Here is a 21,967-nt window from a genome sequence, read left to right on the forward strand (position 1 = left end):
CACAGTGAAGACTGAGAAGTATGTCCAGAGCCGTGAGGGGGACCCCAAGTTCACACAGTGAAGACTGAGAAGTATGTCCAGAGCCGTGAGGGGGGTCCCCAAGTTCCCACAGTGAAGACTGAGAAGTATGTCCAGAGCCGTGAGGGGGACCCCAAGTTCACACAGTGAAGACTGAGAAGTATGTCCAGAGCCGTGAGGGGACCCCAAGTTCCCACAGTGAAGACTGAGAAGTATGTCCAGAGCCGTGAGGGGATCCCCAAGTTCACACAGTGAAGACTGAGAAGTATCCAGAGCCGTGAGGGGGACCCCAAGTTCACACAGTGAAGACTGAGAAGTATGTCCAGAGCCGTGAGGGGGACCCCCAAGTTCACACAGTGAAGACTGAGAAGTATGTCCAGAGCCGTGAGGGGGACCCCAAGTTCACACAGTGAAGACTGAGAAGTATGTCCAGAGCCGTGAGGGGATCCCCAAGTTCCCACAGTGAAGACTGAGAAGTATGTCCAGAGCCGTGAGGGGATCCCCAAGTTCACACAGTGAAGACTGAGAAGTATGTCCAGAGCCGTGAGGGGGACCCCAAGTTCCCACAGTGAAGACTGAGAAGTATGTCCAGAGCCGTGAGGGGGACCCCAAGTTCCCACAGTGAAGACTGAGAAGTATGTCCAGAGCCGTGAGGGGGACCCCAAGTTCACACAGTGAAGACTGAGAAGTATGTCCAGAGCCGTGAGGGGGTCCCCAAGTTCACACAGTGAAGACTGAGAAGTATGTCCAGAGCCGTGAGGGGGACCCCAAGTTCACACAGTGAAGACTGAGAAGTATGTCCAGAGCCGTGAGGGGGACCCCAAGTTCACACAGTGAAGACTGAGAAGTATGTCCAGAGCCGTGAGGGGGGTCCCCAAGTTCACACAGTGAAGACTGAGAAGTATGTCCAGAGCCGTGAGGGGGGTCCCCAAGTTCACACAGTGAAGACTGAGAAGTATGTCCAGAGCCGTGAGGGGATCCCCAAGTTCCCACAGTGAAGACTGAGAAGTATGTCCAGAGCCGTGAGGGGACCCCAAGTTCCCACAGTGAAGACTGAGAAGTATGTCCAGAGCCGTGAGGGGATCCCCAAGTTCACACAGTGAAGACTGAGAAGTATGTCCAGAGCCGTGAGGGGATCCCCAAGTTCCCACAGTGAAGACTGAGAAGTATGTCCAGAGCCGTGAGGGGGACCCCAAGTTCACACAGTGAAGACTGAGAAGTATGTCCAGAGCCGTGAGGGGATCCCCAAGTTCCCACAGTGAAGACTGAGAAGTATGTCCAGAGCCGTGAGGGGGACCCCAAGTTCCCACAGTGAAGACTGAGAAGTATGTCCAGAGCCGTGAGGGGATCCCCAAGTTCACACAGTGAAGACTGAGAAGTATGTCCAGAGCCGTGAGGGGATCCCCAAGTTCCCACAGTGAAGACTGAGAAGTATGTCCAGAGCCGTGAGGGGGACCCCAAGTTCCCACAGTGAAGACTGAGAAGTATGTCCAGAGCCGTGAGGGGATCCCCAAGTTCACACAGTGAAGACTGAGAAGTATGTCCAGAGCCGTGAGGGGATCCCCAAGTTCCCACAGTGAAGACTGAGAAGTATGTCCAGAGCCGTGAGGGGACCCCAAGTTCACACAGTGAAGACTGAGATCGCGATTTTAAATTACTGCTGATTGAATAAACAGAAAGGCCTCCTGTCTGCACCCCAGATGCAGACGGCAGCATCCCAAGTGACCCACGTGACCCTGGAAGGCCACCCTGTGCCTGCAGCCACCACCGTGCACCTCACAGAGAGAGAAACGTCTGGAGCACCCTCCGCATGTCCTGGACACGGTCACCACCTCCCCAGCTTTGCAAAACGAGAGCATTTCTGGCCGACCCCTGAAGGGGCAGTGCTGCCCTGAGCAAAGTGTGGCCAAGGCATGGGCCTCCTGCACCAGCGCTCGGCCAGGGGACAAGGACACAGGGTCCCCCGCCATCAGCCCTGCTCTCCTGGACAGAGGCGTGACAGTCTCTCTCGCTCACAGGGGCCTTCTGTTTGCTGTCCCCACCCATTCCTGGGTCTCCTTAAAAGTCCAGGAGCTAAGGCCCTGGCCAGTCAGCTCAGTGGTAGAGCGTCGGCCTGGCGTGTGGAAGTCCTGGGTTTGATTCCCAGCCAGGGCACACAGGAGAAGCGTCCATCTGCTTCTCCACCCCTCCCCCTCTCCTTCCTCTCTGTCTCTCTCTTCCCCTCCTGCAGCCAAGGCTCCATTGGAGCAAAGATGGCCCGGGCACTGGGGATGGCTCTGTGGCCTCTGCCTCAGGTGCTAGAATGGCTCTGGTCGCAACAGAGCGACGCCCCAGATGGGCAGAGCATCGGCCCCTGGTGGGTGTGCTGGGTGGGTCCCAGTCGGGCGCATGCGGGAGTCTGTCTCTCTGCCTCCCCACTTCTCACTTCGGAAAAATAAAATAAAATAAATAAATAAAAGCCAGGAGCTCCAGAATGACCCACGTGGGCTGTCCCTCACGAAGGCCACCAGCTGGGGGGCAGATGTTTAGTGTGACCTGCCCAGCTGCCCCCCAGGGCCGGCAGAGGCAGCACGCACACCCATGTCCTCCGCTGACGGACACCACCCGCCTACCCTCCGCTTCCCCAGTGTCCTGGCCCACGTAGACCAGGAACGTGGGAGAAGAGCTCTCTTTGGAGGGCTGTGCCCATTGGGGGGAAGGGTGGGTCTGTCTCCACCTCTGGAGCAGGGGTTCCATACCCCTCGGACAGCAGCCCTGCGTCCCCGGGGGGAGGGGTTGTGCCGGGTCTCATGAGAATTCACAGGCTGGAGGCCGTGGCCAGCTCATCCCCATGAGGGAGAGAGAGGAGCTGCCTAGCGGGAGCTGCCTGCTGCCCGGGGCTGTGGAGTGTGGCCAGGAGGGCTCCCTAAGGGGCCTGGGGCGGGACACACAACTTGAGGGACGGGCACTTCCTCGGGTCTTGGAGGTGAGCAGCAGGTGCCCAGAGGAGCACGTGTGAGACGCTCACAGACGCATCTCGGGAAAGATAACCCAGAATCCATCGTCTGCTGGACCTGAGAGCAGCAAGCCCTGAGGGATGAGGCCGGCCTCTGCCCAGACACTCCACGCCCGGGGCCAGCCCTGGCCAGCAGGGACCGAGGCCCGAGACGAGAGGTCACACACGAGAGGAGAGGTCACACACGAGAGGAGAGGTCACACACGAGAGGAGAGGTCACACACGAGACGAGAGGTCACACACAGTCCTCCACCACCAGCCCCCAAGACAGGTCAGGCTCCAGGCTGGTGGGAGATGCCCCGGAGAGCCTACGACAGCTCGTTTTTATCACTCAAATGAGACTCTTTCTGGGACTGACAGTCACCAGGGAACAACTTACTGCCTTTAGAACAACAGAAAATCTCCAGGACGTCCCTGAGTGTTCACTTGGGCAGAGGAACCAGTAGCCCCCGAGGCAGGTTCAGGGGGACAGCGCCAATAAACTGGATAGAAGGACGAGTCACGTCCCCAGTGGGACAGAGCGGACGGCACTGGATTTCGCCACGGGATTACTCAGAACAGCGCAAAATTTAAAACTTATGAGCTGTTTATTCCTGGAACTCCCTGCTGTCAACTCCAAGTATCTAAAACGGCTGAAAGTATCGTTTTAAATAGGAACGGTCTAAATACACCAATGAAAAAATAAAGGTCACCACAGTGCGTAAAGCTACGAGACCCAACTGTATTCTGTCCACAGAAAGCCATTTTACATATAAAGACCCTGAGAGATTGGAAGTAAAGGGGTGGATACACCCTAATTCCAATCAATTAAAAAAATGTTGCAGTACCAATACTAACTTCAGACAAAGCTGACTCAGAACAAGGAAAATGATCGTGGAAAAAAAGGGGGCGTTTAGATCATGAGATCATTCAACTCAGGCCTCCGATCAGAGATCACAATCCCAAACGACTAGGCATCAAAACACGTAAGGCAGACACTGATGACAGAAGTGAGAGAGGAGACACACAAAGGCACTGCTGTGACCAGAGGCTTCAACAGCCCGTCCATGCAGGCAGGCAGGCAGGAAACCAGCAAGGACAGTTCATGTGAATAACACCATCAGCTGGGGGCCCAACTGATGTCTGGAGAGAATCCCAGCTAACAAGAGCAATGCCCACATTCTCCCCCACGTGGATGGGACACTCAGCTCACCAAGTGTCCTTGTCCCTGGGGGCCGCCACAGCCAAAGCCCACAGAAGTCTGGTGGCTTGTGAACCACACACACGGGTTTCTCACAGTTCTAGAGGCTGCAGATCCAAGGTCAAGGTGCCAACGCAATCAGGCCAGGGGGTCTCGGGCTTCTCCTTGTGCCCCATGTAGCGGGCACGAGGGAAGCTACTCCGGACGTTGGTAAGGACACTGATCTCATCATGAGGACTCAACCTAGTCCCCTCCTGACGGGTCTCGGACTTCTCCTGTGCCCCATGGAGCGGGCACGAGGGAAGCTACTCCGGACGTTGGTAAGGACACTGATCTCATCATGAGGACTCAACCTAGTCCCCTCCTGATGGGTCTCGGACTTCTCCTGTGCCCCATGGAGCGGGCACGAGGGAAGCTACTCCGGGACGTTGGTAAGGACACTGATCCTATCATGAGGACTCACCTTAGTCCCCTCCTGATGGGTCTCGGACTTCTCCTGTGCCCCATGGAGCGGGCACGAGGGAAGCTACTCCGGGACGTTGGTAAGGACACTGATCCTATCATGAGGACTCACCTTAGTCCCCTCCTGATGGGTCTCGGACTTCTCCTGTGCCCCACGTAGCGGGCACGAGGGAAGCTACTCCGGACGTTGGTAAGGACACTGATCCTATCATGAGGACTCAACCTAGTCCCCTCCTGACGGGTCTCGGACTTCTCCTGTGCCCCATGGAGCGGGCACGAGGGAAGCTACTCCGGACGTTGGTAAGGACACTGATCCTATCATGAGGACTCAACCTAGCCCTTTCTGAAACCACCAGGATTTCAGTATGAATTGGACTGGGGGCTGGTTTGTTTGGACACAAACACTCAGACCACAGCACCAAGGTAGACCCCCTTGGGGGCCGTAAAGAACACCAGAACAGCCGTTTAAAAATAAAACTACAAGCCCAGAATGGGGTGATGCTAAAAATCAATTAACAGGCAGATTAGGTGCAACACCTAAACATCTGCAAATCAAACAATGCGATTCTAAATAACACCTGTATCGGCAAGAAGATATCAAGTGAAGGGGTGTGTGTGTGTGTGTGTGTGTGTGTGTGTATATATTTTTAAACTAAATGAGAATGAAAACATCGCTGGTCAAAATGTAGCAAAAACGGTGCCTAGAGAGAAATTTATGGCAGTAAATGTGTCTAAGGGGAAAGAAGAAAGGTCTAAACTCAGTCACCTCACCTTCTGCTTCAAGAAATGAAATGAGGTCAAGAGCAATTGGGACCTCAAGCGTGCAGGAGAAACAGAGCAGACACCAGATTGTAAATCAACAGAATTGGAAAAGGGACCCTCGCCGGACCGCATCACAGGAAACGCACGTCCACAGCACAGTTGTCTCTCCCAGACGTTCCCATCTTTCTGCCCCAAAGAAAAGCCGATTTGTAAAAACAGAACACAGTGAGAAAAAATAAAAATCAGAGTCACTGCGTTCTGGCTTTTGAGGATGACGCTGGGGCAACAGAACACACACACACACACACACACACACACCCATCTCCCAGAACACACACACACACACACACACACCCCCGTCTCCCAGCCCCCTCAGCACGCAGGACGCTGGGGCAACAGAACACACACACACACACACACACCCATCTCCCAGAACACACACACACACACACACACACACACACACACACACACCCGTCTCCCAGCCCCCTCAGCACGCAGGACGCTGGGGCAACAGAACACACACACACACACCCATCTCCCAGAACACACACACACACACACACACACACACCAGTCTCCCAGCCCCCTCAGCACGCAGGACGCTGGGGCAACAGAACACACACACACACACACACCCCCATCTCCCAGAACACACACACACACACACACACACACCCGTCTCCCAGAACACACACACACACACACACACACACACACACCTGTCTCCCAGCCCCCTCAGCACGCAGGACGCTGGGGCAACAGAACACACACACACACACACACACCCATCTCCCAGAACACACACACACACACACACACACACACACACACCCGTCTCCCAGAACACACACACACACACACACACACACACACCCGTCTCCCAGCCCCCTCAGCACGCAGGACGCTGGGGCAACAGCACACACACACACACACACACACACACACCCGTCTCCCAGAACACACACACACACACACACACACACCCGTCTCCCAGCCCCCTCAGCACGCAGGACGCTGGGGCAACAGAACACACACACACACACACACACACACACACACACACGTCTCCCAGCCCCCTCAGCACGCAGCCTGGAGCCACGACGCACACAGGAACGGTCCACAAGCCACAGCGTGGCAGTGGCGCCCCAGCCCTACTCACCCCAAGTCTCCGGGCGCCAGGGGACCCTGCGCCTTCCACAGGGCAGTCCGGGCCGGGCGGTGGGCTGGCCCACACGGGGTTCAGCCACGCTGACACCTTCCTCCCGGAGACTGGCAGGAAAGAGGAAGACAAGGGGCATCAGTGGGGTGCCCACTTACGGACAGGGGAACGGTGCCGCCCTAGACGGGGCTGACAGCTCCCACGCCAGCAGCTCAGAACCGGCACCGGACTCCGCAGAGCGGCCAGACACAGTGAGCGGCCTCAGAATCCCGAGCTGCCTCCCTCCGTGTCCCTCCCCCCGCCCCGAGGGAGGCCCCCACTTATTCCCGAAGGCTGGTGAGCACAGGTGACCGGGGATAGGGGGCCCCGGCACGGTGACAGGGCTCCCAGACCCTTCTGGAGCAAGATGCGGGAAACAGGCGGCTTTGATGTCTCCGGCTTCCTGCGGGGAAACAACACACCTTCTCAAGGTTTGTTGCCAACTTGTTTTTCCAAAGTAGCAGAATGCTACAGGAGACACAGGGCTGGGTGTCTGCTATTGAGGTTACTCCTCTTAGCATCTGTGGGTTACCCATGGTGGGGGGGATGCTACAAAACAGTGAACAAATCCTTCACAAAGAAATGGTGACCACGCACACGTGCACAGGGAGAGCCACCCTGGGGACAAGTGACATGTGGGGGAGCCAGTCGCAGCCCACAGCCTGCAGAACCACATCACCTGGGCGGTCTGTACACGGCCCACAGAGACTCCCAGCCTACCGCGCCACTTAGGAAGATGAAGGAACCCACCCATGCCTCAAGGGTCTCCTTGCCTCAAAGGATGATGGGAGCACTGAGATACTGGGGTTCAGGGTCCTGGCCCCTCTCATCCCTGTTTCTCCATCACGTTACCATCTGGCATCCACCTCCCCCCCGCTGACCTCTCCTGCTGTCCCTCTGCCCTCCTGGCTCTTCCTCCCACCCAGCAGACAGGTGTCACCCCAGGGCCTTTGCATGGGCCACTCCTCAAGCTATCCACAGGGCTCCCACCCTCCGCTTCTCCCTGAGCACCCCACTTAGAACTGTGACTCCACTCATGTCTTTCCTGGCACCCCCCTCTGCTGATGCTTTCCTGGGGCACTGGCCACCACCAAACACGGGACGCATTTTTAATTTATCTCGGTTACTGTCTGCTTCCCTCCCTGCAACGTCAGCTCAACAAGGGCCAGGATTTCTGGTCAACACTCGACAGGCACTGGTGGAGTGAGTGAGTGAGTGAGTGAGTGAGTCTGCCCTCTGCCTGGGAGGGAGCAGGGACACTCGACAGGCACTGGTGGAGTGAGTGAGTGAGGGAGTGAGTCTGCCCTCTGCCTGGGAGGGAGCAGGGACACTCGACAGGCACTGGTGGAGTGAGTGAGTGAGGGAGTGAGTCTGCCCTCTGCCTGGGAGGGAGCAGGGACACTCGACAGGCACTGGTGGAGTGAGTGAGTGAGTGAGTGAATGAGTCTGCCCTCTGCCTGGGAGGGAGCAGGAACACTCGACAGGCACTGGTGGAGTGAGTGAGTGAGGGAGTGAGTGAGTCTGCCCTCTGCCTGGGAGGGAGCAGGGTGAGCTAGCACCCTTGGCCCCGGAACCTGCACTGTTCAGGGTCAGCTGCATCGGCCCTTGGACATGAATCTGAGGGTCACAAACATTCAGTCTGGGGTGTGTGCACATGCCTGGTTAGGGTCCTACATCAATGACGCAGTCACTTCAATAACTGCACCGCCCCTTGGACATGAATCTGAGAGTCACAAACATTCAGTCTGGGGTGTGTGCACACGCCTGGTTAGGGTCCTACATCAATGACGCAGTCACTTCAATAACTGCACCACCCCTTGGACATGAATCCGAGGGTCACAAACATTCAGTCTGGGGTGTGTGCACATGCCTGGTTAGGGTCCTACATCAATGAAGCATTCACTTCAATAACTCAGAGCAGGGCGGGGTGGGGTGGGATGGGGCGGGGCGGGGTGGGGAGGCAGGAGGGCCTGCTAACAGAAATTGTCTGAAAGGAGACGGTGGTGATTGTCGCCCCTGGTGACCGCTGACCTCCTCAGCGTCCCTGCTCAGGTGCTACATTCTGCCCACCCAGGGACACTGCACCCCTTGTCCCACCCTGAGCCCATAACCCGCCCCATCCACGCTGTTCTGGGGGGCGTCCCAACCTGCAGCAGTGCCGGACGGCGACCGGAGGAACGCCCCCAGGACACCTGTGGAGGGAGATGTCCAGGGAGGCCGAGTGGCCGCTTCAATCAGGATCTGGGGGCCCCCGCTGCAGCCCCCCACCAGACCCACACCGAGTTTGAGACCATCTCTCCTCTCGTTAACCCTCCCACGTGCCGGGCACGGGCTGGGCGTGAGCCAACGCCCCTTCAGCGAGACCTGGAAACCCAGCTCCCATGGCCCCTCAGAGCCCCAGCTGCAAGGGCCTGCAGGCAGAGGGGGCCCAGGGGGCGCAGGGGGCCCAGGCTCTGTGTTCTGAGGGGTCAGCACCGGGGGGCAGCCACGGGGGAGGATGCCAGGCAGGCCTGCAGAACAGCCTGTTCCAGCGAGACGCCCACACCAGGGCTATTTCCTGTTCCGACAAAAGAGAGGCTAGTTTTCGTTTTTGGTTCTCAGACTGAAAACACGCAGCTAGCTCCCTGCCATTCTCCTGTTTACGTCCTCCCCGGCGTGAGCGGGGTCAGGAACACTGACCGGTGTCCCGGAGCCCTGGCCGCACCAGCGCGGCATGTGTGCCTTCCCACGGGGCCATGGCAGCAGCCCCCACCGAACCCCGCCTGGCCACCCCCTCCTGGGCCGTCACAGGGAGGCCAGGGCCTGGGGACAGCCATCCTGCTTCCTGCTTCCTGCTCCCGAGACCTGGCCCCCACACAGGATCTGGTGGCCCCAGCACCCCATCCACAGGGCCCCGTGCCACTCTGCCCCACCTGGGACAGCTGCTGCCTGTGCTGGCTAACGGGGACAGATGTCAGAGCACAGAAGAAAGACTGAGAGACATCAACCACACGTGATGCGGACATCGCACTCGCTCGCTGAAGGAGGGACCCCCGGAAACCCATCCTCACACACTCGCTCAGTTAACAGGCGTCCTGTTTTTGAAACAATGGATTTTTCCAAGGCGCTGATCATCAAACTGACTGGGAAAACCACACACTACACGTTTAATTACATTAACAACGCAGAGCGCAGTTCAGAACGATCCGTACGTGGAGCTGGGGTATGTACACACAGACAGAAGCACACGTCCCAGCTGAAAATCCTAAATGCCAAGACTCTCTACGCCAGGCGTCCCCAAACTACGGCCCCCGCGGGCCGCATGTGGCCCCCTGAGGCCATTTATCCGGCCCCCCGCCGCACTCCCGGAAGGGGCACCTCTTTCATGGGTGGTCAGTGAGAGGAGCACTGTATGTGGCGGCCCTCCAACGGTCTGAGGGACAGTGAACTGGCCCCTGTGTAAAAAGTTTGGGGACCTCTGCTACGCACTGACTCTGCTAATACTGCTCAGGACACGCCCCTGAGCCCTTGAAAGCCTCGCACATCATTGCACAGGTGACTCGAGGGACAGAAAGTGCGAAGGGTCTGTGTCAGTTCCAGGTGCAAAAAAGAGACCGCCTTAGAGGCCCCACGTCAGATGTGCTCCCGGGTGGCAAGCTCCCACGTCCCCTTGCTGTCCCCACGAAGGGCCCCCCGGTCACCCAGCACCTGTCAATTACTCTTCAACTGCCCCCCAGCACCCACGTCCACTGGTCAGCCGCTGACCGAGTCCCCAGGCACACGCTGGAAACAATCCCTGGACGACTCCCAAGAGTGGTCCCAAGTCGTCACCACGCCCGCCCAGTTCCTAAGCAAATCCACTGCCAGCAGGGCCTCCGTGGGGTCCTCCTACTGGGGTCGGGGGAGAGAGTCAGCGTGGGCCTTGCACGCTGTCCAGCGCGACTGGGCCCCCAGCCCTTCCCTGGAGTGCCTGCAGGCTCGGTGCTCTGGGACGAGTCTCAGCTGCTGGTCCCTGGGTTCCGCGTCGAGGCCAGGGAGAAAGGGAACCCCAGTGCACAGCAGTGGCGGCCACGGCCAGGTGCACTTAGTTCCGGTTGGTTCTGCGGCCCCGAACCTTCCTGGAACGCTGGGCCTCCTGATGCTCAGAACCACAAGACGCAGGTATTTTCACAGTCGAGAGGCGCAGGGGATCCTGACTGTGCGTCTTTTCTTTCTTAATTTTGATCCTTCAACCACAGAACAGCCCCTGACAACAATGTTGGCAACCCAAGTTTAGATGCTCCATCCTCTGACCAGGTTGTGGCTGAAACCGGCAAACCTGAGCGGTCCGACTCCCAGGAGACAGGAGGGCCGCGGGGTGCCCATGGAGGACGCCCCGTTCCCGCCGGCCCGTGGGACACTGCGCTTTGCTTGTGACTGAGAAGGACCGTGGCAAAACGCACAACCTGTGAGGGCAGACACTGGGAGAGGTTCTCCAAGCAGGCGGCTCGCTGAGGACCAGGGCCCATCAGCAGGCGGCTCGCCCGAGGACCAGGGCCGACCAGCAGGGGGCTCGCCTGAGGACCAGGGCCGACCAGCAGGGGGCTCGCCGAGGACCAGGGCCCATCAGCAGGCGGCTCGCCGAGGACCAGGGCCCATCAGTAGGGGGCTCGCCTGAGGACCAGGGCCGACCAGCAGGCGGCTCGCCGAGGACCAGGGCCCATCAGCAGGCGGCTCGCCGAGGACCAGGGCCCATCAGCAGGCGGCTCGCCGAGGACCAGGGCCGACCAGCAGGGGGCTCGCCGAGGACCAGGGCCCATCAGCAGGCGGCTCGCCGAGGACCAGGGCCGACCAGCAGGGGGCTCGCCGAGGACCAGGGCCCATCAGCAGGGGGCTCGCTGAGGACCAGGGTCAACCAGCAGGGGGCTCGCCTGAGGACCAGGGCCGACCAGCAGGGGGCTCGCCTGAGGACCAGGGCCCATCAGCAGGGGGCTCGCCTGAGGACCAGGGCCCATCAGCAGGCGGCTCGCCGAGGACCAGGGCCCATCAGCAGGGGGCTCGCTGAGGACCAGGGTCAACCAGCAGGGGGCTCGCCTGAGGACCAGGGCCCATCAGCAGGGGGCTCGCCTGAGGACCAGGGCCCATCAGCAGGGGGCTCGCCTGAGGACCAGGGCCCATCAGCAGGGGGCTCGCTGAGGACCAGGGCCCATCAGCAGGGGGCTCGCTGAGGACCAGGGCCGACCAGCCTGCCAGGTTTGCACCGAGCTCTCAGTGCCACCTCTTCCCTTGACCAGTCCCCACCTTCCTCTCCCCCCAAACCGAAACCACCCTGCCTGCCCAGGGCCAAGGACAGAGCCCTGCCGGCAGCCAGGCAGGGAGGCTCCGGAGGGGAAGGCTGGCAACAGGGACGGCCAGGCTAAGCCGGGTCCGACAGAAGGCACGAGACGAGTTTAGAAACACCCAGATGGACGAGGAAGGGAGCCTGAGCACAGAAAGGGGCGCCTCGTGCCCCACCGTGGACGATGCCGGTCTGGGTCTGACCCCAGGGACAGCCCGACTGTCCACCGTCCAAACAACTGAAAATCCCAGAGGGAATTTCTGTAAGGAATCAGAATGCCCACTCGTCAGGGCTGGAATCCTTGCCCGGCCAGGCCGCCTCTGGTCTACATGATGAATGACCTTGGCCACACAATTGCGCGGCTCTTTCTTGCCTACCCACTGGACGCTGGGTCCTCGGGGGGGGGGGGTTCCATGAGGGGACACAGCTCCGTTCCAGCCCTGGGTGTCGGGGAACCTCACAGCAGTGCACCAGGCTCAGAAGAACCACTCATTCCCGGGGCTTCATTCCTCCGTTCACCCGACAAGCAGAGCCAAGGGTCCACAAGGTGCCAGGCACGGTCTGGCCACCAGGGATACAGAAGTGGCGCGGGAGGAGACAGCCAACAACAAACAAGGCTTACAGGCAAATAACACAGGGCTTGTTAGATACCAAGAAGAAACACAAATCAGGGCTAATAAGCAGCGAGGCCAGTGGACGCAGGTGGGACAGGAGGCCGGCACGTACACAGAGAACCAAAGCAAGTGATGGGGAGCCAGGTGGACTGCCGGACCAGGCACAGGCCACAGAGTGTGGAAACAGCAGGTGCAAAGGCCCTGAGGTGAGCATGAGTGTGGCAAATCTGAGGGCTGGGGGATAAGAGGGAAAGAGCCCGTCGTCAGCTGGGATTGTCCAGGATGGAGGTGAGGTCTCCGGGGCCAAGATGGCCGGTGGGGGTAGGGCGGGGATGGTGCAGGGCAAGGCTGGGCAGCGAGCCCATCTGCATGGAGCCTGAACAGCCCAGGGGCACCCCGAAGGGGAACCAGAGAGGGAACTGAGAAGACCTGGTTAAAGACTGTGGGCGTGGAGGCACCAGAGAGCCATGGACAGATGGCTGGAGCACAGGACAGCAGACCTGGCCTGGGGCGACCCTGCAGCCCCTCCTGGGGAACCCCCAGCCTGCGCAGAGATCCTAATTCCCACAGCAACAGCGCCCCCTCCCAACACGTAGGGCGCTCGAGCCCACAGGGAGTCTCAGCCCTGCGAGCGGTGTGACCTGGGTGTCCCCGTCCTCCCCCCCCCCCCCCCGTGGGACCGGGAAGGCAGAGACAGCGTGGAGGAGAGGAGCAGAGCGGGAAGAACGCGCCCACCACGCTGACTCAGCCTGAGCCACCAGCTGCTCCGAGACACCAGCTGGACCCAGCCTAGGTGGTGGGTGGGGGCGCGGGGAGGGGGAGGCAGCCAGAAATCCTCCCCACAGGCACACAGCCCAACCACCACCAGCAGGGCACCGGGGCCACCTTCCAGTGAGCAGCCGTCACAAACGTGACCCGCGTGGGGACCGACTGCTGGACTGCACTGGCTGTCTCACTCCCTCGCCAGTCCCCTCCCGCCGCCCAGCAAGGCCGTGGCCGTGCCCGCCACCAGGCTCTCACCCACTCTCTCCGCACCCCTACGTCCAGCCTGCAAGGCAAGGTGTGCTGGCTCCTGCCACTCGTGCTGGAAGACCCTGGAGGGCGGCCGCTGATGTGCTCAAAGCCCCTCGGACTCGCCCTGACAATCTAGGTTTCCCTGTTTTCACACTGGGGTGCCCTCACCTGCCAAGTCATTGGTCCGGCGTACAAAACCAAGGACAGGAGGAGGGGGTGCAGGCTGGGGAGGGGGTGCAAGCTGGGGAGGGGGTGCACCCAGGCTCTGCCCCCTCTGACCCCCCACCCCAGGACAGGCCTCACAGCTGCCCAGGTCAAGCAGAGCCCGGCCTGACGCTGACCTCCCTGTCCAGCCGGCATGTTTTCCCTCCGAGCCCCGCAGCTGTGACCAGGAAGGTTCCCTCTCGGCTTCCAGGGGTGTGACTAGTGTCTCTTTATTTTTATCCAGCGCAGCTTAGCTCAGCTGGCAAACGGGATTATTTATGGGCCTATGTTTCACAATCCATCCCCACCAATTATTCCTGCAAAGCTAATATATTTTTTAAGAGGGTTGGAAATACCCAAGGGACAGTTCTGCAAACAGGTGAAAGGGCCCCGTGGCAGGACAGGTGTCTGAGAGAGTCAGCAGAGTAGAGAGGGAAGCGTCCACTGTCACCTACTTGGGCCTCCTGCCAGCATCCACCCTGCCCCTCATGCACACACCTGTGTGGTTCTGCCCACACCTCTCCCGGGCATGGAAGCCCGGGACCCTGGAGGTGGACAGTCAGTCAGTGGAGAGGTGCACGGCCATGCTCTGGAATAACCGCCCAGAGATCTGGAGAGACCAGCTCCCACAGTGGATGCAGGGTGCCCCATCGCTGGTACTCCCACTCATTCCTAGCCCAGCTCTGGGGGCCACTCCCAAGGGTCTGCCCACCAGGGAGTCTGTCCCCAGCAAGCTCCAACTTGTATGCCGATGCCGGGGACAGGTCTGTGTCACTCTCCACCCAGGGAGACCTTCCCCAGCCCAGGCTGGGGGGGGGGAGGGCGGCAGCTAAGAGAGCCGCCCAGGAATGAAGGCACAGCGCAGGTGTGCTGGTGGCTCTGGACTAGACTCCAGACCTCCTCCTCTGCCTGGTGGACTGCCCAGGAAAGGAGGAGAAGCCCCCCACCACCTCGCCAGGGGACCACTCACCTGAGGCCTGAGCACCGGCCCACCCACAGGCTCTGAGAACCTGCAGGCACCTCCAATATGGGACTCGGGAAAAGTTGGTTCCCTTGCACCCTCAAAGCGTTCAGGTCATTATTCCTAAAATAACTGTTCTTTCTCAAAGAGAAAAGCAGAGGAGAAATCCCAGGAAGGGAGGCCAGAGGCTAAAGAGGCCAAAGGCCGCTCAGCCCACAGGCCCAAACCGCGGAATGCGAGTCCCAGTGTTGGGTGCTTCACGGTCTGTAGATGAGAAGGCGCTACCATAGATGTGAGTCCGGCCCCTGAAAGGCCGCACCTGAATAGATCTGGAAAAATGAAGTCTTCGGTCCGCGAGTAGGTACTAAGTTAGGACTGGCCGGGTCCACCGCAGCCTGCGATGTCCGGGAGGCTCAGGCAGGGCGGTCACCCGCGGGAATCCGCCGGAACCCCCGGGCAAGTTCGTCCCTAGCCTTGGCACGCAGGCCCGCCGCCCGCCCTCGCGAAGCCCAGCTCGGGGCGCGGGGGCTCCACGGGGATGTGGACCATCAGCGCCCCAAGTGCCGGCAGCCGAGGGAAGAGGCCAGCCGGTGGGGCAGGATCCCGCTGCGCCCGGCCCCACGCGCCAGGCCCAGGGGACCAGGTGTGCGGAATTTTTAATAGAAGAGTTTCCCCGGCTGGGCCTCATTAGAGAGGGGGAACGGGAGGGGGCGAAGATTCGAGCTCGGCTTCCCGGGGTGGGGGGGCCGGGAACCTCCAGCCGCCCCCAAAGTCGGGAGTTGTCGCCCGGAACGGAGACTTGGTGCCAGCGCCCAGCAACGCCACCGGCCGCACTGGGGTCCGCTTCCCCACGAAACCCGAGCGGACAGCCCCCGCCGGCCAGTGCCCCTCGTCCGCGCGGGGCACCCCTCGCCGCGGAGCCCCCGCCTGGGATGCGCGCGACCCGGCCCCGCCGGTCCAGGGGGCGCCAGTCCGCACCTCCCCCCCACCGCACCCCACCGGGCGCCTGGCCATCCGCAGCCCCGCCGGGTCCGGGCGCAGCGCTGGGGTCGCGGCCACCGCTCCCCGCACCGGGCCCCTCGCCGGCCTGCGCCCCGGCTGCGGCCGGGCCCCGCTTACCTGGCCCGGGTCCGCGAGGCCGCCACGCCCCAGCCCTTTGTGAGCTCGCGCCCCGCCGCACACGGCGCTGCCGCCGAGCCCCGGAAGCTGGATGGCGGCGGGCGCGCCCCGGACGCGGCGCGCCGCACGCAGGGCCGCCTTCTCCGCGGCCCCCCGCCGGGACGCGGGCTCCGGGCACGCCCGCGGGCTGTGCGCGGCGCGGACAAGGGAGACAAAGATGCAGTCGCGCCCGGCCCCTCCCCCCGAGCCGGCGCCGGGACCGGGACCGGGACCGTCGCCGGGGCGGGCGCACCTGGGCTGATCCTGCGGGGCTGGTCTGGGGGACCCGGGCGCGCCCTGGACCTGCCTGCTCGGGAACCCGAGGGTCTGGTCCTCCGGCGTGGAGAGCGGGCGGCGCGAGGTCCCCGCGCGCGGCGCTGCCCCCTGGCGGCTCGGGAGCGCGGGCGGCGCCGAGGGGCCAAGGCGACCGCGCCCAGCTCGATCCTGCTCGGTGCTGAGGACGCGGTGGGGGGCCCCCGCGAGAAGCCCTCGAGGATTGCAGCTTCGGGAAGCCCCGTCTGCGAGGGGAGGTCCCCAGCAAAGGTCGCCCCGGTCGCGGGCTGCATTCCAGGTCTTCCCTCCCCAGCCCCTGGTAACCGCCCATCACTCTCCATCACCCTCTTTTCTGGTACCCTGTGCTGCCTCAACCCTCCCCCACCGCAGGGGCTCACCCCAGGCCTCCCTCTCCGGCCTGGCCCGAAGGAGGAGACCCACACACACAGTGCGAATAACCCCACTCGAAGCCCTTGAAGGTTTGTGCTGGAGACGCTGGTGTCACCTTGGACCCCTCTGGCTCCTTCATTCAGTCCCACAGCAGGGCAGTCGGTCACTTGCCAGTTCCATCTGGAGACGTGCTCAGAGCTGGGGCTCAGGTGCCTCCTCCACTAAGTCCTGGTCACTTGCCTTCTGTTTTCTTCTTGCCTGGATCAGGCTGGAGGGATGATGGAGGGAGTTATGGAAAGTCCTGGGTGGGTGAGGGGGGACCTGTCTTGGAGCAGGAGGGCTGAAACCCTGAGGGGAGGGGCTGGAAACGCTGGCCTGAGCCACCATGGCGGACTCTCTGTGGACTTCCTGTGGCCTTGAGATCTTGGGCTCCCTCCCATTCTACAACTCCCTCTCCCCCTCTCAAATAAAATAAAATACCACACACGCTGACCTGGAGAGCCAGACCCTCCATTTGGGGGGCAGGGGCGGGTCATGGTGGGCAGTTTTGTAACCAAATGCCGAATGGAGACAGCAAAGACTAAGCCCAGAAGCAAGTCAGGCGCAGCTTCCCCACCGGATCCCTCAGCCCCAAGGGGCCCTGTCTTCACTGTTGTGTGCAAATAGTTAAATGTGCTGGTCGCCCAGCCGACAAAAACTTCAGCTTCACCTGGGCCTCTCTGGTCCACACTTTTCTCCAAATGCCAATGGACGGCAGCATGAGAAGGGAGGGGCTCCACAGACTGAAACACGAAGTGTGGGGTGCAGGTGCCCCCAGCTCCTAGCCCACTGCAGAGTGGTCCTCACAGAGGGAAACCAGACCCCTGGGTCCGCCTCAGCTCCTAGCCCACTGCAGAGTGGTCCACACGGAGGGAAACCAGACCCCTGGGTCCGCCTCAGCTCCTAGCCCACTGCAGAGTGGTCCACACGGAGGGAAACCAGACCCCTGGGTCCGCCTCAGCTCCTAGCCCACTGCAGAGTGGTCCTCACGGAGGGAAACCAGACCCCTGGGTCCGCCTCAGCTCCTAGCCCACTGCAGAGTGGTCCACACGGAGGGAAACCAGACCCCTGGGTCCGCCTCAGCTCCTAGCCCACTGCAGAGTGGTCCTCACGGAGGGAAACCAGACCCCTGGGTCCGCCTCAGCTCCTAGCCCACTGCAGAGTGGTCCTCACGGAGGGAAACCAGACTCCTGGGTCCGAAGGTGGTGGCACAGTGCTGCGTGGGCGGACTTGCTCTTCCTTGGGCCAGCGCTGAGCCTCCGCTGAGGTCAGCCCTCACCAGGCACAGAGTTGCAACTGTGGCTGATGGCCACAGACCACAGGGTCCCAGACACAGGCCCACCCGGTTCACTCATGACTCCCAAACGACGGTGGGCTCAAACCGTCGCTGCTCAGTGAATTTTTAGACTCTCGGAGTGGTCCAAGCCTTTCTCAGCACTCCACAACATTGGAAAGCCGCAGTGTATAATTGCCAGATTTGACTTCAGAGAGATTCCTGGCCCTGGCCGAGTGGGTCAGTGGGTAGAGCATTGTCCTGGCGCGCTGAGGTCTTGGGCTCCATCCCTGGTCAGGGTCCAGTACGTCAAGAAGCAACCAATTGCCCTGGCCGGTTGGCTCAGTGGTAGAGCGTCGGCCTGGTGTGCAGGAGTCCTGGGTTCGATTCCTGACCAAGGCACACAGGAGAAGCACCCATCTGCTTCTCCACCCCTCCCCTTTTCCTTCCTCTTTGTTTCTCTCTTCCCCTCTCTCAGCCAAGGCTCCATTGGAGCAAAGTTGGCCCGGGCGCTGAGGATGGCTTTGTGGCCTCTGCCTCAGGTGCTAGAATGGCTCTGATTGCGGCAGAGCGACGCCCCAAGATGGGCGGAGCATCACCCCTTGGTGGGCATGCCGGGTGGATCCCGGTCAGGGCGCATGCGGGAGTCTGTCTGACTGCTTCCCCATTTCCAGCTTCGGAAAAATACAAAAAAAAAAAAAAAAAAAAAAAAAGAAGCAACCAATAAGTGCACAATGAATGGAACAACTAAGTAGAACAATGAGGATGCCCCCTTCTCCCTCCCTCTTGGAAATCAATAGAAAAAAAAATTTTTCTTAAAGAAAAATTTCTGCATGGCAACCACCTCCATAAGCAAAGCCAACAGCAAACCAGGAACAAAGTATGTATTTGCAACCCACATCGCCAGTAGTTCATTTCTCTCATATATAGGTAGCATCTGGAAACAGTGAGGAAGAAAACAATAGAAAAAATAAATAAAATCAGGCAAAAGTAAGGAGCAGGAAAGGAAGTGGAAATGGCTTTCTGGACCCCTGAGGAGGCGTCCCTGCTTGCCCATCGTGAGAGATGATGACTTTGGGGAAAGCGTGAGGACTCAGCCGGACACCAACTGGCACCCAACTGGCACGTCGCCACAATGGAGGAGCCCAGGGACCGCGTGCTGGTTGACCTGGGAAGCTCTCAGAGATGTAATGTCACTGTCTGTGGTGTACCACCGTGCGTGTCACCGTGCGTGTAAAAACGCAGGAAAACAGAGTGAGCCGACACGTGCTGGCATGCCGTCACAATCTGAAATGTACACTATCATCTACCCCCAAGCAATGGCCTCTCGTCATCCTGGTTTTTGACTCTTTATAGAGAGCAGCAGACCTCTGAAATCTCTGTTCTCTTTCCCCAGGGATAAAAAAGATACACCCTCTGACCAGGAGTCACAGAGACATGCACGGGGTTGAGCTGCGTGGCTGTGCTACCTACCGCCTCAGAGTGGCCACACTCATGAATTGCAGGCGTGGTGCTCAGGCCCTTAAGCCCAGAAAGCTCAGGCGAGACTTCTTGCAAAGTGTTTGTAAAGTGAAGCTAAAACCTTGTCAGTTCCTGAGCAGGCCCCGTAGGTCAGTTTTCAAAAACTAATGCACGCCTTCCTTGCGCAGGGCAAAAGATGAATGCTGGAGAGGACGTTCCCGTATACAACTCCAGCATGACGGTATTAATGTTCCTTTCATCTCCAAGCTGAGGGTGGGAATGGGTTTGATTGATAAAAGACGAGCGCGCTCTCTGTGTCGAGGGCAGAATAGCTCCCCTCCCACGAAGCTGCTGCTCGGCACAGCTCACGTCTTGTGTGAACTCCAAGCTCACGAGTCTTCCTCGCCCCTTTACGCTGCGTGGTCAAAGTGCCCTGAGCGGGAGGTGGGGGTCCTGTACTCTGGCCAAGGCACCAGCCAGACCCAGGCTTCGGGACATCCCCTGGGCCCTCCGTGTGTCCAGGGGAGGAATTTAACATCAAAACCCTCCCCGAGGCCCAGGATGCATGAGAAGAAATGTGACCTGAGCCCCCGCAGCCCCCACCGCAGTCTCCGACTCCCTTACCTTCAGGATCTAAGTCAGTGGGGAAGCCCCCGGCCAGCGCACACTCTCACAGGTGTTCCCACGATAGGAGTGACAGACACCTCCTGTGGCAATGCCTCTGACGAATGGCTCCTTCCTATGATGTGAAAAATCAGACACTATTGATTTTTTTTTGTTTCTTTGACTGAAATGCTGTGAAGGGGGCTCTCTTCCCGCCGAGGCTGTAGCGGTAAGTATAAGCCCCGAGCTCCTGGAGCCCCTGGTGAAGGGGCCTGTTGAGACAGAGGAAGGCAGGGCCAAGGGCTGGAGGCAGAATCCGTGATGATGTCACGGGAAGTCCTGGGTCCAGCCACGCCTGACTTCCCTGCCGCTAGGCGTTTCTGTTCCCTAAGTCTGCTTGAGTTCCTGTCGCCTGCAGCCCCTGGCGCCTCGCTGGGCAGCATGAGCACGGTGGTTTCTTGGCCGTGGCGAGTACCACTCCGCATAGGGAGAAGCGCAGCCTCGAGACTTCCAGGAAGAGCCGCGGGACCTATGGACACCGGCCTCTTTCAAGTCCAGAACTCATTCCACTGGGCCCCTCTGGGAGCTGCGGGGTGCGCTGAAGAAGGGCCGGCGGTCATGGGGAGGCAAAGACCGCGCTGGGCCCGGTCAGGGTGTCAGCCGTGGAAGCTCTGGACGCAGGGGGCCCTTTGCAGGGACTGGCGCCGGGCTCTACAGCGAATGGCAGTGTTGCGTGGGCTCGCCGGACGGCTCTTCCGGTGTGGGTGCACCAGGCCGAGAGCGTGCCTCTCCTGTGGCTGCCCTTCTGTCCTCGAGACCAGAGTCCCCGCATTTCCCACATCAGAACTCGGGCCAGCCCTGGGCGACTGTGCGGCGACCTGGCAGTGTCGGGAGGTGTCTCTGTTCATCACAGACGGGCGTCTGCTGGGGGCGCCTGGTGGACGGAGACCAGGGATCCCGCCCAGTACCCCATGATGCACAGGACAGCCCTGCCCCACAACACCCCAAGGGATCTGGTCTGAGCCAAGATGTCTTCTAACGTGTCCATTTATTTACATGGAAAAGAGCCTTATAAATATTATTAAGTCAACCACAGGTAGGGAGTGCCTGGCCCTGGCCGTGGTAGCTCAGTTGGTTAGGGTGTCGATCCAATTCACCAAGGTTGCTTGTTTGATCCCCAGTCAAAGCACGTACAAGAGTCAACCAATGAGTGCATGAGCAAGTGAACAACAAATCCATGTCCTTCTCTCTCTCTCTCTCTAAAATCAACAAAAAACCAAAAAGCAAGTAGGGGGCGACTTAAAGAAAAATGCATGGTACATTTCTATGCTGTGAGAAAAGAGCCAGACAGTCACGGGCTGTGAGCCCAGCTTTTGGGGCCACTCCGGGTGAGGCAGGGTCTTGTCACGGCCATCCTGCCTGGCCAATCCTGAGCAGAGCAGGGGCACCTGTGAATGTTCCCGGTGATGCCCGGGCCCCAGTCCTCCACGCCCAGATCTAGGCCTGGTCCAGCCACCCCCACCCAAGTGCAAACGCTGTCCTGGCCCAGGGGACCAGGGGCGGGTCTGGGCTCCACGCCCACCATGGAGTTCCCGCTGTGCTGGGTGAGGCCCCAGGAGGAGCCACGGTGCTGAGGGACAAGGACGACCCTGGCACCGGTGTCAGGGACAAGGAGACAGAGGATGCCCGCCCACCCTCTGCTCCTGGGCTGCCTGGCACCCGCTCTGGCTCCCAACGCCCCCCCCCCCCCACCAGCTCCCACGTCCCCACCCGGTCCCTGCGCTGGCTCCTGGCTCCTTTCCTGGCTCTGCCTGCCCGTCTTGGAAGCGTTCCTAGAACATGCCTCACAGAAGGCAGAGGCTCCGGGAAGCCGCCTCACGGTCCCCCCAGAAGGGACGGGGAGCTCGTTTCTCTGCGGCAGGCGGCTCTCTCTCTCTCTGGCTTTCTCCGAGGAGCTCTTGTTAGAGCCACTCCTGGCAGAAAGCCCCGCCAGGGTGGGGGCACGGGCTCCTGTGTGGCCCTGAGCCCCTGGGGGCGGGAGAGGCCGGCATCCCAGCAGGGCC

General features: G+C 60.3%; 1 protein-coding gene across 5 annotated transcripts in view; it reads right to left on the reverse strand.

Annotated features, from left to right (window-relative positions):
• Positions 1 to 16,203, reverse strand: part of APBA2 (amyloid beta precursor protein binding family A member 2) — a 66,517-nt gene extending 50,314 nt beyond the window's left edge. For 2 of the 5 annotated variants that reach the window (XM_066238508.1, XM_066238503.1), the window contains exons 1-2: positions 15,827 to 15,887; positions 6,580 to 6,689 (exon numbers count right to left, since the gene is read on the reverse strand). The gene's annotated coding sequence lies outside the window, so the exon portion shown is untranslated. Of the gene's footprint in view, positions 1 to 6,579; positions 6,690 to 15,826; positions 15,892 to 16,118 lie in introns of those variants that run through there. The other 3 variants (XM_066238504.1, XM_066238505.1, XM_066238506.1) reach the window with 3 other exon arrangements.
• Positions 16,204 to 21,967: the final 5,764 nt, after the last annotated feature.

Source organism: Saccopteryx bilineata, chromosome 7 (assembly GCF_036850765.1).
Source record: "Saccopteryx bilineata isolate mSacBil1 chromosome 7, mSacBil1_pri_phased_curated, whole genome shotgun sequence".
Classification (NCBI taxonomy): Eukaryota; Metazoa; Chordata; class Mammalia; order Chiroptera; family Emballonuridae; genus Saccopteryx; species Saccopteryx bilineata.